This window comes from Jaculus jaculus, chromosome 6, assembly GCF_020740685.1.
Source record: "Jaculus jaculus isolate mJacJac1 chromosome 6, mJacJac1.mat.Y.cur, whole genome shotgun sequence".
Taxonomy (NCBI): Eukaryota; Metazoa; Chordata; class Mammalia; order Rodentia; family Dipodidae; genus Jaculus; species Jaculus jaculus.
In genome coordinates this window covers 1,768,779-1,787,260 of record NC_059107.1, presented here as the reverse complement: position 1 = coordinate 1,787,260, position 18,482 = coordinate 1,768,779, and the positions used below count along the sequence as shown (strand labels likewise).

At 50.3% G+C, this 18,482-nt stretch overlaps 1 protein-coding gene across 1 annotated transcript in view; it reads right to left on the bottom strand.

Moving 5' to 3' along the window:
• The window catches only part of Fat2 (FAT atypical cadherin 2), a 92,222-nt gene extending 73,977 nt beyond the window's left edge, over nucleotides 1-18,245 (bottom strand). The window contains exon 1 of the mRNA XM_004666597.2: nucleotides 18,136-18,245. The gene's annotated coding sequence lies outside the window, so the exon portion shown is untranslated. The remainder of the gene's footprint in view (nucleotides 1-18,135) is intronic.
• Between the last annotated feature and the right edge of the window lie 237 nt (nucleotides 18,246-18,482).

The following is an 18,482-nucleotide window of genomic DNA, read 5'->3' as shown; positions in this document are numbered from 1 at the left end:
TCCACAAAACCCAGAGGAAGGCTCAATCTATCTGTCAGTTTGTAGGTGACTGTGATTGAGAACTTGTGGAATACACCATAGGTCCACACTGGACATGGGTAAGAGAGCTGCTGCCTTGAACCACTGATGGGTCAAGTGATGACCTTGGGAGGACACAGGACCTGTGCTGGACTTTGGTCTGTAAACCACAGATAATGACAGCTTCTTCGGCCCATTTCCCAGGGATGCGGAAAGACAAATAAGACGGTGGGAGAAAGCACAGGGAAGGAAGGAGCAGGTGACGATGCCTCAAAGAGACCAGTGATATCACAGAGTTGGCAGTGGGACCAAGAAGCTGTCTCAGGGGAGCCAGGCCCACCATGCCCACATCTGGAAGAAAAGGTGTCTCAAAAGGAAGCCCTTACCCAGGACACCGGAGAAGACAGCTGGCATGTAGGGTCCCTTTCCTTATGAGAATTCATATTAATGACATCAGAAACTATCCATCCAACATGGCAATCCAAAGCAGATTTTTTAGAATTTTTAAAATTTATTTATGAGAGATAGAGGGATGAAGAGAGAGAATGGGTGCACCAGGACCTCTAGCCACTGCAAATGGACTCCAGACTCTTGCACCGTCAACATGAGCATCCGGTTTATGTGGGTACTGGGAAATCGAACCTGGATCCTTAGGCTTTGCAGTCAAGCACTTTAACCACTAAGCCATCTCTCCAGTCCTATTTGATGTTTTTTAATATGCTGTTTTGTGGTTGATGGTTAGTGGTTACCATAAAAACAGTGGAAAACTCTTCCCTCCAAACCTAGGCCCCAGCTTCTCTACCCTGAGCTGGAAGACATAGCCTTGGAATTCCACGTGGCACTAGTCATCCGGCGTTATGCTTTGGCTGTCCTCGTAGGACCCTGCAGACACTTGCCCCCAAGACCAGATTGCTAGTAAAAGAGAAATGTGTTGTGTCCCCTTTTCTCTCTCCTACTTGAGCAGACATCAGAGCTCAGGAGGACCACACATACCGTCCATGAGCCACGTGGTGGTGGAAACACACGGAGGAAGAAAGAATGCCTGAGGCCTCTTCCTCTTGGGGAGGAACATATGGACCTCCAGGCTTCATGCTTAGACCTAAAAATTCCTGAGCTAAAGGAAAGCCCAGGGCCAGAGAGCTTGCAGGCAGGGAAGGGAACCTCCAACTCGCTCCTGATTGCAGCGCTATGTGAAGTCAAAACTGACCACAGGGGTGGGATGGCTCAGTGGTTAAAGGTGCTTGCTTGCAAAGCCATCCAGCCCAGGCTGATTCTCCAGTACCCACATAAAGCCAGATGCACAAAATGGTACATGCATTCACAGATCATTTTAAATGGCAAGAGGCCCTGGGGCACACCCTTACTTCTCCCTCTCTCTTTCTCAAATAAATAATGAAAGCTGGGTGTGGTGGCGCACACCTTTAATCCCAGCACTTAGGAGGCAGAGGTAGGAGGATTGCTATGAGTTTGAGGTCACCCTGAGGATACAGAGTGAATTCCAGGTCAACCTGGGCTAGAGTGAGACCCTACCTCTAAAACCCAAAATATGTATATGTATGTATGTGTACATATATATATATGTGTGTGTGTGTGTATAAAAATTATATATTTATATTTTTATATATATTTATTTAAAACTTTCAAAATTGACCACAACTCTGCAGAGCACTGACTGGGATGAGTGCAGCAGAAGCTTTAGGAAGAGGTGCTTTCCCTGGGGTCTGGGTTTGGACTCCCAGAAAGAAGACAGCTTAAGTGTGACCTCAGCTGTGCAGGGTGGCATGTGCAGACAACTTGACTCTTTCCCCTCAATGGGGTAGGGTCAAGCCAGGAAAGGGTTAGAATGACAGACATGAGGTATGTGCTGTCCCGAGGGTTTGAGTGTGTGTGTGGGGGGGTGGCTCTTAGAATGGAGGTGGCCACCCCCTGCAATCATGATGTAGACTGTCCAAGAGATGGGAGGCTTCTTTCAGAAAGAAAACACAGGCCAGTCATGGTGGCGCACACTTACAATCCCAGCACTAGGGAGGCTGGAGGAGGAGGGTTAGGAATTCAAGGTCATTCTCAGCTATGTAGCAAGGTGCCAGTCTGGGCTACATGAGGTCCCATCTCAATCCAACAATAACCATTCCTTTAGAACAGGAGAGAAGGAGAGGGAGAGAGAGTGAAGAATGAAAGGCAAAGGCCAGGACTGGAGAGATGGCTTAGCGGTTAAGGCGCTTGCCTGTAAAGCCAAAGGACCAAGATTCAATTCTCCAGGATCCACATAAGCCAGATTGTCAAGGTGGCACACGTGTCTGCAGTTTGCAGCAGCTGAAGGCCCTAGCGCACCCATTCTCTCTCTCTCTCTCTGCCTCTTTCTTTCTTTCTCTCTCAAATAAATAAATTATAGTTTTACAATGCAAAGGCCATCACGCCCATATCAAATGGACCTTCTAGAGTGAGTGTTTAGTAGTCTGGGCTCTTGGTCTTTTTGATCCAATGGCACTCTCTCCACAAAAGGGCAAGATTTCAGACCCACACACCTCTACTCTTACCTGAGGTGGTCTTCAATAACAATCTCTAAGTGTGTTTTTCCTCATCTATAAAAGAAAGATTCTTTTTTTGTTTTTTTGAGGTAGGGTCTCACTCTGGCCCAGGCTGACCTGGAATTCACTATGTAGTCTCAGGGTGGCCTTGAACTCACAACGATCCTCCTGCCTCTGCCTTCTGAGTGCTGGGATTAAAGGCATGTGCCACCATGCCCAGCTAAAAGAAAGATTCTTTTTTTTTTTTTTTAATTTTTATTAACATTTTTCATGATTATAAAATATATCCCATGGTAATTCCCTCCCTCCCCACCCCCACACTTTCCCGTTTGAAATTCCATTCTCCATCATATTACCTCCCCATTACAATCATTGTAATTACATATATACAATATCAACCTATTAAGTATCCTCCTCCCTTCCTTTCTCCACCCTTTATGTCTCCTTTTCAACTTACTGGCCTCTGCTACTAAGTATTTTCATTCTCACGCAGAAGCCCAGTCATCTGTAGCTAGGATCCACATATGAGAGAGAACATGTGGCGCTTGGCTTTCTGGGCCTGGGTTACCTGACTTAGTATAATACTTTAAAAGAAAGATTCTTAAAACCACAATCAGGTATCTGTTAAGATAGCCGTCATTGGAAAGACAAAAGAAAACAAGTGCTGTTGAGGGTGTGGGGAAGATGGAACCTTTGCACAGCTGGAGGCAATGCAAACTAGTCCAGCCATGATGGAAAACAGGGGTACTTTCCTCAAAAGACTCAAGTAGAAGGCTGGAGAAATGGCTTAGTGGTTAAGACGCTTGCCTGCAAGGCCTAAGGACCCAGGTTCAATTCTCCAGGTCCTATATAAGCCAGATTGCACATGGTGGTGCACGCATCTGGAGTTCATTTGCAGTGGCTAGAGGCCCTGGTGTGGCCATTCTCACACACTCTCTCTTTCTCTGCCTTAAATAAATAAATAATTAACTAAAAATAAAAGACTCAAGAGAGCTATTATAGGGTCCGGAAATCCCGCTTCTGGGCATTGATCGGAAGGAACTGAAGTCAGAGGGTCAAGAGGCATCTGGTCTCCCGTCCGCATCGCAACACTGCCCACGACGGCCAAGAAGTGCCAACCATCATCAACTGATGCTCGGGGAAAGAAAATGTGGCCCATATACACCATGCAATACTACTCAGCCTTAGAAAAAGGAAAGGGTTGGAGAGATTGCTTGGTGGTTAAGGTGCTTGCCTGCAAAACCTAATGACCCGGGTTTAATTCCCCAGTACCCACATAAAGCCAGAAGCACAAAGGGGTGTATGCATCTGAGGTGGCTAGAAGTCCCGACATGCACCCATTCTCTCTCTCTTTCTCCCTCCTTGGGAATAAACTTAATTGAAAAAGAAAAGAAAATCCCATCATTTCTGACAATATGGACGAAACTGGAGGGTGTTGTACTAAGTGAATTAGGTCAGGCACAGAGAGACCATGATAGCCCAGTCTCACTTACATGGAGAGACTAGAAAAGCTGATCACAGATGTAGAACGCAAAATGGAAGAAGTACCAAGAGCTTGCTGGAAGGAGGCAGGTAATGTTGGTGACAAGAGAGACAATTTCAAGGGCTTGGGGAGATGCTCAGTGGGTCAGAGCCCTTGCTGCACATGCCTGAGGGCCTGAGTTTGGTTCTCAGCACCCACACCCAAGCCAGGCCTGGCCGCACACACCTGTAACCCCAGCACTGAGGAGGGCAGAGGCAGAAGGATCACTACTTCCTGTGTGGGTGTGGGAGTGGGAGTGGGGAGCCCTGACCCCACCCCACTCGCTGCTCTCTTTGCTGTGGTGAAATTGCCAGGCCCCCTTCGGTCAGTTGGGAAATCCTCGTGCATCCAATCTTCCTTTTGCAAAGGCGGGGAGAGGGAGGTATTATCCCAAGCGTCTTGTGAGTTGGTAAGAGAACCCATCCTGCGTCTTCTGCCCTGGGCAAGCTGCTCCCTACACCCCCTGCTCTGCTCCCAAGCTGGGACCCTTTAGAACACAGGAGGCCAGAAAGGGGGTACAAGGTAAAAACCCAGCCTGAGGGTCAGACCTGCCCCCTCCCTCCTGTCTCTGCCTGCATGGCAGGGCTTTGATGAGCATGCATAGGTGTCCATTTCCCCCACAGGGAAAGTGGGACCAGCAGTGTTTATCTCCTGGGGACTGAGGGGCTCATGCACGGAAGGTATCTGGCACGGGGCCAGGTGAGCAGTTACAGTATATGCTTGAACAATGTGTGGAACGCAAGACTTCTGTGCCTGCGCTGCGGCCTGGTCCTCTGCATTCCTCTGCTCCCACACTGCAAAGCCGAAGTGGCCATGCAGACAGCAAGTCATGAGGCCAGAGGCGACTCTCCCAGGGCTCTAGAGGGGACCCAAGAGGAAAGGCAACAGGAGGCCCTAGGCAAGGGCTGGGCTGTAGCTCACTGGCAAAGCATTGCCCGGCTTGTGAGAGGCCCTGGATTCTACCCTCAGCTCTGGAAAGTAAGGGAAGAAGGAAAAGGAAGGAGTAAAGGAAGTAAGGAAGGGGGAAGGAAGGGCGAGGAAGGAGAAGCAGGAGGGGACAGAAGCAACAAGGTCCTGGCCACCTAGATGGTGCCTGCTGGTGGACCTCCCCCTGCTGTGTGTTCTACACAGGCATGCAGGCGCCCTCCATCACCCACGCTGGTCATCTGTAAAACGGTCTCACTCAACAGAACTCCTCTGTCTATCTGGGACACAGCACACAGCCTGCCTCGGAGCCATCTAGCCCATGACCATGGGACTGTTTGCTCACCTTTCTTCCTTGGCCTCGAAGCTACTGGGACTGGCTCTCCTGCCTGCCCACCAGTGGTGCACGGCCACTCCCCAGCCAGGTCCTGACTCTACCTCAGACAGGACCACGGTCAGGGCTGCGGGCCATGGTGGTCACACACGCAGGCTCTGGAGCTTGGTGGCCTGCCTTTGAGTCCTAACTTGGGCCCACAGCTAGTTGGTGTGTTCTTGAGTGAATCTGGGAACCTGCTTGAGCCTCCTTCTTTTCGTTCAACCAAGGATCGTATGCATCAAGCTGTGGTGAGGACCAAAGCAGGATGGACCTGATGTCAGCTCAGTGAGGTCTCTTCTATGATCCCAATGATATGGTCCTGGAGCAGAGCCCTTCATTTCACGTCCCATCCCAGGAACTGGGTGACAGCCCTTGTCTTCTGCCTCACTGAACTGATTGATCTTCCACTGAGCCATCAACGGCCACGCCTTGAGCGAACAGTGAGAGTGGGGACCCCGAGGCAGCACCTGGCCACAGCTGACATTCATTGAACCTTTACTACACTCTAGAGCTGTGGCAATCATTTGCCCTGGCTTCTTCCCCAGCAAGCCTGAGATGTTCTGTAGAAGACCTCACTGAGGCCCAGACAGGTGACCTGCCCTTGTAGCTCACACATCAGCCAGGACAACAGTGTCTAACAGCTCCCCCAGGTCACAGTGGTGGGTTGGAAAGAGCAAAGAAGAAGGGAGGGGTATAGGATCCCTCCCCACAAGCCAGGGATCCGAAGTCCATGGGGCCAGTCACACCAGCAAGCAAATTTCTCAGCCAGGTCTCTGTTTCTAGCCTTCCCTCCAGGTCCATTCCCTCCAGCCTGGCCATCCTTCCATTTGTTCTATCTGACCTGGCAGGGCAGCCTAGGACAAAGCTAGGCAGGCGGGCAGGTCACAGCAGGTAGAGAGCGGCCCTCTAGCTGTGGGGAAAGACAGGCAGCTGCATGGCCAGCGGCTCCAGAAGGATGAGAGGTGACATGGGAGCGTCCTCCGTTGACCTGAGGATGCTGGGCTCAGGTCACACCCCTCGGCTCCCTGGACTCAAAGACCCCTCGTCCCTCTCACCCACGGGAAGTGTGGGCTCTGCCTAGCCGTGGCAGACAATGGGCTCAGTCTGTCCTCTACCAACCAGGCTGTTGAGTTCACCAGGGATTCCCACCACTGGTAATCTCCCAAGGTGATGGTGGTGGAGGCAAAGACTCCGAGCCTCGCCCTAATCTATCAACATGGAATCCTTAGGGGTGGGGCTTGGAAATAGGTGTTTGACAAGTTCCTTAGGTGGTTTTGGTGTGGCTGGCGCTGAGATGTGCTAAATAAGATGGCCACCTCTTTTGTGTTTTCTTCTTTTGTGTCGTTTGTGTTATCAACAGAAGTTTTTATTATTTTTACAAAGGGAAATCTTTGCCCTACTTTGGGATGGAAGGAGGGAGGACAGAAAATATTTTTTGTCTTCTCTCTCTCTCCCAGGTTCAGATCAAGATAAGCCTTGCGCTACAGTAGCATATCTTGGGGTGGCATACTAACCCTTTATAGTTTCAACTATGTGGGCCAGAATTTTATACCTGAGAGTGGTTGTATTAAGCTTCTTTTTTGCAATATTTTTTATTAACAACATGTTTTGTATGGATACATCATGTGGTGGTCCCCTCTTTTCCCTGCCGCCATTCCATTGGGGACCCTTCGCAGTGGGGTTGCAGGTATTCCCCATGGGGCTGTGGGTTATGCACTGCAGGAACAGCACTCAGTTACTTTGGGGGGAGGGAGTGCCTCTGGGCATGATGTCTCAACCTGTGGCTCTTCCAATCTTTCCGCCCCCTCTTCCGCAAAATTCCCTGAGCCGTGGTGGGTGTGTTTTAAATCTACTTCAGTGATGAGCTCTTGGAAGCCTTGGTATCTCTGCTTTGGTAGGTGCTGAGTGTCCTCAGGGTCTTTGCCTTCGTAGGTGTGTGGTAGCATGTGTCTATCATGTGCTTTTCACCTTATTCTTTAAGAAAGTTCTCGTGCTGAACTTAGCACTCACAGATTCATCTGACCAGCTAGCCAGTGACCCCCAGGAACTGCCTGTTCTGTCTCTCCAGCGCTGGGACAACAAGCCCACATCCTGCTAGGTTTTGAAGTGAGTGCTGGGAATCCAAACTCGGCTCCAATGAGCCATCTCCCCAGGCCCACCTCTTTCGTTAAGATCTTCCACTCTACTATGCCTCAGTTCAGAGTCCAACCTCTTCCCACCCACCCATGGGGCCCTGTCTTCTCCCCAGTAGGGTGAAAGGGGGGTAGGGATGTTTGGGAAAGACTGGAGGTTGTCATGAAGCTTTTGTCCTGATAGTCAAATGTCTGTGTAGGGCCCTGGGGACTCAGGTGAGGTCAGTCTTACCCTGAGGTAGTCTACTGACTGCTCCTAGTGGGAATGGGCCTTCAAGAAAAGCAGGCACAAAGCATGGCTAAGGAAAGCCAGAAGGACAGTTGGGTGAGGAAGAGCAGAAGGCCTGCCTCCCACATGTGACATTCACCTGCATGGTCTGCACCTGTCATGTCCATCTGTGCCTCAGACCTACGGAAACTGCTTTTCGGCCCAAAGCCTGAAGCAGGGCCCATCTCCCCCCGCCCTCCATCCAGGCAGAGAGTTAGAACCATTCTGGGAACCATCCTTCACTTTCAATAAGTAGAACTGAACCTGAAAATCAGAAGGTTTCTGCCCCCAACCAGACACCTCATGGGCCAACAGAAGTGTGGGCAAGAGTTCACCTGGAGACTCTGCACAAGAGGGCTCAGAACGGCACAGTTCATTACCATTAAACACAACCTGGGGCTGGAGAGATGGCTTAGTGGTTAAGCCCTTGCCTGTGAAGCCTAAGGACCCCAGTTCGAGGCTCCATTCCCCAGGGTCCACATAAGCCAGATGCACAAGGGGGCGCATGCGTTAGGAGTTTGTTTGTAGTGGCTGGGGGCCCTGATGTGCCCATTTTCTCTCTCTCTCTCTCTCTCTCTTTTTCTCTCTCTGTCACTCTCAAATGAATAAATAAAAATAAACAAACATGTTTATTTTTATTTTATTTTATTTTAGAAAACCACAACCCAAAGGTCCACCAAGACCCAAATGCACATGTCAGGGGGGTATGGTTATGTCACAGAGCACTATGCAGCAAGAAAAATGAACTGCTGCTGTAGGCAACTGTACAGACAAATCCCACTCATGAAGTGAAAGAAACCACGTGTGTGTGCACATGCATGTGCCAAGTGTATACGTGTACATACTGTCCTAGGGCCAGGTAAATAAAATTAAAAATGGGCAAGACGAGTGTGGGAATTAGACCAGAATAAAGTTAACCTCAGGGACATGGGGGTAGACAATGGATTTCTGAAATGGCAGTCAGTGAGTTCAATTTCCAGGTGCTGGTTGGCTTCTGGAAAGTTCTTGTGGCTGGATATTTGTAATTTGTGAACTTTACTAAATGAACATTATATCTCATTAAAGTTTGTTTTTTTTTTTTTAAATAACTGGGTGTGGTGGTGCATGCCCTTAATCCCAGCACTTGGGAGGCATACGTTGGAGGATCACTGTGAGTTTGAGGCTAGCCTAGGACTACAGAGTGAATTCCAGATCAGCCTGGCCTAGAGTGAGACCATACCTTGAAAAACAAATAAATAACTAAAGGTTATTTTATGTGCTGGAGAGATGGCTGAGCAGTTAAGGCGTTTACCTGCAAAGCTAAAGGACCCAGGTTCAACTCCCCAGGACTCATATAAGCCAGATGCACAAGGTGGCGCATGTGTCTGGAGTTCATTCACAGCAGCTAGGGACCCTGACGTGCCCAATTCTCTCTCTATCTGCCTCTCTCTCTTTCTCTCCTTCTCTCCGGGGCTGGAGAGATAGCTTAGTGGTTAAGGCTCTTGCCTATGAAGCCTACAGACCCAGGTTCAGTTCTCCTTAACCACTTAGCCATTTGTCCAGGCTCCCACAAGTTTTAAAAACACTAGAAAAAGACTTGAAAAGAACCTTGAGTAGAAGGACGTTGCAGATCGAGTGGAGCTTCATGGCTTTGGGATCTTGGATTCATCCTGCCCCAGGAACCAGGAAGGAGATAGTTCTCCAAAGCCAAGAGGCATGGGGCCATGCCAGGCAACACCAGGATGGAAACCAGTGCCGACCTCCATCACTCAAGAACAGTGGACACAATGGTGATCCCACTTCCCCCAGGAGTCCTGCTTCATGTAGCATTTTTCTGTCTAAAGTTGTTCTAAAGTGCGACTTGCTGGTATATCTTGTAGCAAGGAGTACCTCGGTTTTACAGTTGGGGAAGCTGAGGCCCAGAGAGGGGATCAGAAGACTTATCTTAGATCAGACAGTAGCAGGTGGCCCAGTCTAGACTCAGACCCAAAGCTTCACACCAGTACTGAATCCAGTGTGAACTTGGCTTTCAGAACCGATCCCACCAGACTGTCGGTGTTGGAGCACGGCTTTAGATCTGTTCCTGTGGTCTTGTTAGTGATCTCAGGAGCCACTCGGGTGGATCATTCCAGAAGGTCAAGAGCTGCCCCATCATGGGAGGGAGACAGCAATGTGGACAGTACCACTGGCTCTGTTCATGAGCTGCAAACAGTTCTGGAGCCTTACGCCTCCCACACGTGCAGCTCCCCGGCCTCCACACACAAAGGCATCTCTACCACGTGTTAAATGACCCTCCCAACGGCTTTAAGGGATGTTCCTGGCGATAGACTGTACAACATGGCCTGGCACAGAGGCTACATCCCTGACTGGATCTTGGGAGCCTGGGATCGGAGGTCACCCATTCTCTGTGTGGTTTTGGCCAAGTATGTCACCTGTGCCCTAGAGACCTCTTTCACATGTAAGTGGTGAGCGTTTTAGGGCATGAGTCTCTGTGTGAGAGAGAAGGGGGTCTGCTCACCATAGGCTCTCCTCGTGAGAGACAGGTAGGGTGTCTTCACGTGGGTCCCCTCAAGAGAGAGCGAGCCTTCCATGAGAAGGTTTGGCTCCTCATGAGAGTGGGGGAGGGGAGACCGTCCCTGGACTCATTCCTTGGCGTCACCAGAGCATTCCGTCCCTCTCCCCAAACCCAGATGGTGGATCACGATGGACTTGGGTGATTGCCCTCAGGATTCTCCCCCGCAGCCCACCACTGAGGCTAGACTGACCGAACCCTCAAGCTCCGATGGTCCTGCCAGCCTGGCTTCCCCAGGGCTCAGTCTGTAGGCATGCGTCACCACCCGGGCACTTGCGTGGCTTCTGGGGATGGAATTCAGGGCCTCATGCTTGTGAAGTTATTGACTGAGCCATGTCTCCAGTCCCCTGGATGCCTTCACAGAACTAATTCTAAATACGTTCTGTTTGTTACAAACATGCCTTTAATCCCAGCACTTGGGAGGCAGAGGTAGGAGAATCACTGTGAGTTCGAAGCCACCCTAAGACTACATAGTGAATTCCAGGTCAGTAGTGCTATAGTAAGACTCTACTTCGGAAAAAAACAAAAACAAAAACAAAAACAAAACAAAACAAAAAGGGCTGGAGAGATGGCTTAGCAGTTAAGGCATTTGCCTGCAAAGCCAAAGGACCCAGGTTTGATTCCCCAGGACCCACATTAGCCAGATGCACAAGGGGGCACACACGTCTGGAGTTCGTCTGCAGTGTCTGGAGGCCCTAGCATGCCCATTCTCTCTCTCTCTCTATTCCTCTATCTCTTTCTCTGTCAAATAAGCAAATAACTAAAAAAATAAAATATTTTTTAAAAAAATAGGTGGACACAGGCTAGAGAGATGGCTTAGTGGTTAAGGTGCTTGCCCGCAAAACCAAAGGACCCAAGTTCAATTTCCCAGTACTCAAATAAAGCCAGATGCACAAGGAGGTACATGTGTCTGGAGTTTGTTTGCAGTAGCTAGAGGCCCTGGTGTGCCCATTCTCTATACATATATAGTGGTATGTATGTATGTATGTATACATATATATATCACAAATAAATAAATAAAAGTAAAATACAAAAATATATTTAAAAATGTGCGTATAGCATTATTTCTGAGGATGAAACCTGAGACTGCCCTCTAGCCTACACAAGCACATGCACGCATGTGCATGCACACATAGTTTTTAAAAAGAGGACTGAGGGGATAGCTCATCGATTAAAGGCACTTGCTTATAAACCCTGACGGTCCAGCTCTGATTCCCCACTACCCACCTAAAGCCAGATGTACAAAGTGGTGCATGCATCTGGAGTTCTTTTATAGTGGCAGGGGACCTTGGCACACTCATACACACACACACACACACACACACACACACACACACACACACACACACTTTCTCTCTTTCTCTCTTTGTGTGGCTCTTTCTCTGCCTCAAGTAGATAAATAAAAATATCTTTTAAGAAAGAGTTCCTAACTGCTTGCAGTCATTAGTGTTTGATGAGCTCTTAGCAGGAGCTGACTACACTGAGTGGTTTTACCATGGTGTATGCGACCCTCCACAGAAGCAAAAGCACTGGTCTCAGGACATGGTCCCGGGCTGACTTCACATACAGTCCCTGCTCCCCACTCCCGCTGGCCTCCCAGGAGCGCAGAGTGAACACCGTGGAACTTTAGGCCTCACATGTTCTTGGGGCTCATGGGGAGAGGACGGAACAGGCAGACAGTAGCTCTGATGCAGGGCACATGGGCACACAGACTGGCGTCACCCCATACAGGCATGTACGATCCTGCTCGGCTTGGCCCGACTGGCTGCTACGGGCGCGGGAGCCCAGGCCCGGGGATCTGCCGCTGGAGTTCCTACTCCCAACGGAGAAGGGTCCCAGTGTGCTCCAGCCACCCTACCCCCACCCCAGGGCCTTGCAGGGGCCATGGTGGTGTCAGGAGTGCAAAGGAAGAGATGTGTGTCCTCTGCAGGCTCAGGGGTAGAGAAATGCCTGAGCTCTCTGTACTCATACTGTGTAGAGATGAATTTAGAGTTAACCCATGGGCAGTGGTGGGCTACCAGTCCCTGGGACCAGCCAAGGGGAGACAAGACATCTTAACCTTAGAACCTGAGCCCGTCTTAAACTCATCCTACAGTCTCAGCTAGACACACCTAACAAGACTGGCACCCAAGCTCCTTCCCTGCCCCTTCATTATGTGTGCAGCATATAAGTCATGCCCTGTGTATATGAAGTCCTGATGTTTTAAAAATATTTTTCTTTCTTTATTTGCAAACACACACACATACATAGAGAGAGAGAGAAGAGAGAGGCAGAGAAAGGGAATGGGCATACCAGAGCGTCTAGCTACTACAAATAAACTCCACATGCAGGTACCACTTTGTGGATGAGGCTTTACGTGGGTACTGGAGAATTGAACTCTGGTTGTTAACCTTTGCAGGCAAGTGCCTTAACTGCTAAGCCATCCCTCCAGGACAAAGTCCTAATGTTTTAAGGAGGTCTATGGAGAGAGTTGCAGATGAAATCATCTAGATGGATTTGTTTCAAAAATCTGGGAGGGTAAGATTGATGGAGGCATAGAGAAAACACAGGTGCCAAAGGCAGACGATGAGGCCTTTTATACTGTTAAGCTTACTTTTGTGTATGTGAATAATTTCCCATTAGTAAAAGGATATAAATTACATATTTTTAGGATGGCTGTGCTCTAGTGATGATGGCTCAAGTCTGTAATGCCAGCACTCAGAAGACGGAGGTGGAAGGATCAGGAGTTTGAAGGCAGCCTGGGCTAATAGTAAGACCCTGTCTGGGAGAAAAAAAGAAGAAAAAAAGGCAAGTCTTGTGCCTTATGCCTATAATATAGCATTCAATAAGTTGAGACAGGAGGATTGCTGCAAGTTCAAGCCCAGCCTGGTCTACATAGTGAGTTCCAGGCCAGCCTTAGTGAAAGTTTGAGACTTTGTCTCAAAAATACCAAAGAAGACCTGGGCATGGTAACACGTGCCTTTAAGCCCTTGGGAGCACTTGGGAGGCAGAGGTAGGAGGATCGCCGTGAGTTCAAGGCCACCCTGAGACTACATAGTAGTGTATCCCAGGTCAGTCTGAGCTAGAGTGAGACCCTACCTCAAAACAAACAAGCAACCCCCCCCCTCAAAAAATGTCAGCTTCCTGGCCTGGCCCATTAGGTCTCTGATGAGCCAGTCGTGCCACCTCTGTGGCAGGTCCCTGGAGATGCCGAGTTGAGGGTTCCTGCACCTGGGCTTCCTTTTATGGTGCTGGGACTCTGCATGCGCTGGTCTCCCTTGCTGAGATACCTCTCCACTTTTCTTTCCCAAGCCACCTCCATGAAGCCCCACTGAAGGTACCACCGAGGTACGATAGCGTCTTTGCTTCCGCGCCAGCCCGAGTCTGCCTGCATCTTACTGCCTGCATCTCTGTGTGGCCCTGACTCCACCAGCTGGGGCTCTGTGGGGTCCTAACAAGCCACAAGGGCTCATTAAGTACCGAGTGAACAAGTGGCTCTTAGGAGAAAAGAAGCTACGTGTCAGAGGAAAGCCCTTGGTCTTTCAGAGTCTGTCTGTTCCACTCGGAAAGCAAACATGACAGGACAGGATAGGGAGGGTGACTGTGTGGACGTGGAGGACAGGCTGGTACGAGGGTCTAGCTGGGGGACAAGCAGGGCTCAGGAAGCCAGCCTCCTCTCTTCATCCTTCACATCTCCTGCTCACAAAAAGAGCATTGTTGGGCTGGAGAGATGGCTTAGTGGTTAAGGCACTTGCCTGCAAAGCCAAAGGATCCTGTTCAATTCTCCAGGACCCACGTAAGCCAGATATACAAGATGACACATGTGTCTGGAGTTTGTTTGCAGCAGCTGGACCCTGACACACCCATTCTTTCCTCTCTCTCTCTTTCTCTCTCTCAAATAAATGAAAAAGAATTAATTTTTTTTAAAGGAGTGCTGTTGAGTGCACACCCACCCAGGACCCATCCCAAACTGGCTACATGACTTGAGGCTAATTGCTCAGAACCTATGATGTCACCTGTAAAATGGGACAGGAAGTTCTTCAACAGGGACTCCAGAGGGTGCTTCCAGTAGAGCATTCACACATGTCTGCTGACTGAGAGACGAGAGCTGCGGAGCCAAGGAACAGCATCTGTGTGTGCCTGTGTGCACAAATGCGCATGTGCGTGGTGTGCGGAAAGGGCCCCTAAAGGGCAGCTTACAGTCTAGGTAGGGATCAACCTCACTGCCCATCCCGGAATGCCTTAGGGGGTTTGGGGGTGATCCACTATCCTCCAAGACTGACTGACTCCTAAATAGAAACAGCCCCCTCATGGGTGATGGAGACAGGAAAGCAAACATGTGGTCCTGCTCATGTGTGCCAACTCCATGGGTGAGCCTTACCTGGTTCCAGGCTGCCCCGGGTGAGCCTGGGTGTTGCCTTCTGTCTGATTGGCTATCACTAAAGCCCTCCCAGGTGTCTAGGGTGCGCTTGGGGCTGATGTCCACTGCCATTTGTAACCAGCATGGAGCTCACGTAGCTTCTGCTCTCTGCAGAGTCACTTGGAGGGCTGGCGAGATTGTTTAACAACATGCTTGCTGCGTGAGAGTGAGTGTGAGGTCTTGAGTTCAGATCCCCGACAACCATGTGAAATGCTGAGTGTGGCAGTGCATGCCTGGAACCCCAGCACTGAGGAGGTAGAGATAGGAGGATTGTTAGGGCTCAGTGGTTTGCTGGTCTAGCCTAATAGATCAACTCTAGGTTCAGTGAGAGACCTTATCTCAAAGTATTCCCCCAACATAGACCTCTGCCAGCACATACACATGAGCACAGGTACCTATACACACACATGTCCACACACATGCAAACACACGTATATACATACATGAATACCACATACACATGTAAAAACAGTAATACAATAATAATACATGTAATGTAATGAAAGTCACTTGCTCACTCAGCACACACACACACACACACACACAAACAGGGTCTACTGAGGACAGGCACCAGAGCCCCGAGCGAGACAGTCGCACAGCTGGCATCCCGTCATCAGAGACACGGAAGATATGCACAGGGAACAAGGACCCTCGCTATGGTGGACCTTCATCTTAGGCAGGGAGGGACACACCAAATGCTGTGAGATGGCACTGTGCAGGAGGGGAGAGGCGCCCTTGCTGGAGAAGGAGGCTCTGTCTGTCACGTGCCCGGCCTTGGATGCATGATCTCATTGACTCCTTACACCCACTCTCTGAGAAAAGAATGATGATCCCTGGCTTTAGCATAAAGAGACTCAGCCTTTTAGAAAAGTTGAGGCTGAGATGCATAAGGTGGTGCATGCATCTGGAGTTCCTTTGTAGTGGCTTGAGGCCCTGGCACACACATTCTCTCTGTCTCTCTCTCCCTCAAATAGATAAATAAATAAAATATGAGGTTTTTTTTTTAAAGGGCTGGAGGGATGGCTTAGCAGTTAAGGTGTTTACCTGCAAAACCAAAGACCCACGTTAGCCAGATGCACAAGGGGGCACATGTGTCTGGAGTTCATTTGCGGTGGATGGTGGCCCTGGCATGCCCATTCTCTCTCTCTCCCTCTTTCTCTGTTAAATAAATAAATAAGTAAGTAAGTAAGTAAATAAATAAATAAATAAAAATATTTAAAAAAAAAGAAGGGGCTAGAGAGATGACTCAACAGTTGTGATGCTTGCTTGCATAGCCTAACCACCCATGTTTGAATTCCCACTTCTATGTAAAGGCAAATACGTAAAGTGGCACACGCATCTGGAGTTCGTCTGCAGGGGTTGGAGACCCTGCAGGCATGCCCATTCTATCTGTCTGTCTTCTATCTCTCTCTCTGCTTGCAAATAAATAGGTTAAAAGAATTCTTTATAAAAAACAGCTGAGGCTGGGGAACACAGCTAATAACATGTCAGTTGGGGCTCATACCTTTCTTAGCAAAGCCACCTTCCAACTGCCCAGTCCACTAAGTGTTCACACTGAGGTAGAGCAGCAAAGTGCCCAGATCTTATACTAGCAAGGCTGGCACTGGGAGGCCCGGGAACCATGGAGCTTCCAGGGGTCATGCCCACCCAAGGTCATCCCTGTCCCTGGCACATGCTACTTACTCCAAGGCTCTGCATCTTCCACTGGCCGCTGACACCGAGAGCCTGAGGCCAAGGTGAGTTAGCCCCACTCCACAGCACTGGTGCGGACGAGCCTGGCCCATCATAATGGGCAGAGAATGCCCACATCCCTCTGCTTGTGGTTCCCTTAAGAACTAATCACCGAGAGTCATGGAGTCATGGAATCCCAGGTGCTCCAGACAATGTGATTCATTCCAGCTCATTCTAGCTCCTGATCGCCCCATTTCACAGCTAAGGAAACTGAGGCATGGGGAGCTATGTTAGAGGAAGTCCCCGTTTTAGTTGACTACAGATTCAGCCACTTCTTTCAAGAAGCTGTGGAGGTGCTCCAGAGTCCTGGGGGAAGATTTACACCTGCCTCTTATGGTGACACGAGACACTAATCCCTCAGACACCTCCTCTGCAAATGGCGACAAGCCTTCCCGTCATGTCTACCAAACAGGATTATGGGGCTGGATCCACTGAGAAGGAATCTTAGTAATCCTCTACCGCCTTGCCTTGATATGTGGAGAAGTCTGCCCAGAGACGCATGATCCTGCCCTCGGCCACACAGCATTGAATCACAGAAACATGACTAATGCATTCTCTTTTCGCACCCCACACTGCCAGGCTATGGACACTCAAAGGACCATGCATGCATGCTCAGCACGGACCCTAGAACACAGGAAGCCTTCAGTGATGACTATTGGTGACGTCACGTACTGAGGGTCTGTGAACCAGTCCAGACTCAGCTCCTCATCTGGCAAAGGAAGCTGAAAGGCCAGAGGTGCTCACAGCCTGAGTTCGTGTCTCCACCTCCCTCCGCTGCCTTGAGCCCAGTCATTGGCTTCAGAACGTGCTGGGGCACAGGTGGCCTCCAAAGCTCTTGGCAACCTCAGCAAAACCCCATGGCTCATCACAGTGGGGCAAACAGGCACTACTGAAGTCGGGGACTGCGGAAGGCTGAACCGTGGCCCAGTGGCTCTGCTCAGTGTTCCACCCCAGCTCCCTAGCCTCAGTTTCGGCTTCCCCAGAGCTTTTCCCGGACACCCACCCCTGAGTCAGAGCTGCCTCCAGAGTCTCTCAGATCACAGCCTTTCCCAGCCCTGAGTCACAACGCGCACCCCCACTGCACCGTTGGGGAGGCTGAGGGTCGGTCCCGTTGGGTGCCTCCAAAGAACTGCAGGTGAAGCATGACTGGTCGGTTTATCTAACCCCCTCCCCACCCCTGCCTCCTCCTCCTCACCAGGTGATTTTGTTGGCCATGGGGCCCCTCCGTCCCCTGGACACGTGAGAAGCTAGTCTCTTGCCCTGGCACGCTTCTAAAACTATGACAGACATCTCCCTTCTACCCCCTGCCCCACACCAGGTAGCCTCGTGTTCAAGAATCCCAAACAGGGGACTGGAGTCCCCAAGAGACACAAGTCCAAACTCCCCGGCACGTGCAAATATGACCTTCCTCCCCTTCAAGATCAGTCTCTTCATCTTGTCCACTGAGGGTCCCACTGCTCAGGGCCAAGGTGCAGGCTGGCCACATCATAGCCACGGGTGCACTTTAGGGGACTGGCGCCAGCATTCTGCTGAACCCCTCCATCCTGTCCCAGCAGCTCCCAGTTTCTTCTCCTCCTTCCAGGAGCTCCCACGCACAGCCACACTGCTCCAGGTTCAGGTACAAGAAAAGCAGATTCCCTTTGCAATCCCCAGCCCAGAACCTCCCAGTCCCTCACAAATGCTTACCTGCGCCCTTCAGGTGGGGAGGGTGCTCAGGAGGAGCAGGTGCTGGGCCAGGAGGGCCCTGTTCCCCCCGAAACAGGCAGAACGAAGGCTTGGGAGGAAGGGGGCAGAGGTGCAGTAGGAGAGCGCTCAGCGCTGCCCCAGCCCAGAGGCTGCTGAGAAAGTTGGAGTAGGTGTGTCCAGGCCCGGAGGAGGAGGGAGCGGAGGTGGGAGAGTTGAGGCGGATCATTGGCTCCTGCCAGCTCTGCCTCACCGCAGGGAGAGAGAGCGCAGAAGCCAACTGGTTTGCGGCCCAGAACTCGCCATGGGGAACCAAGTCAGGGAAGATGATGGCTGCGGAAAGCTGAGAA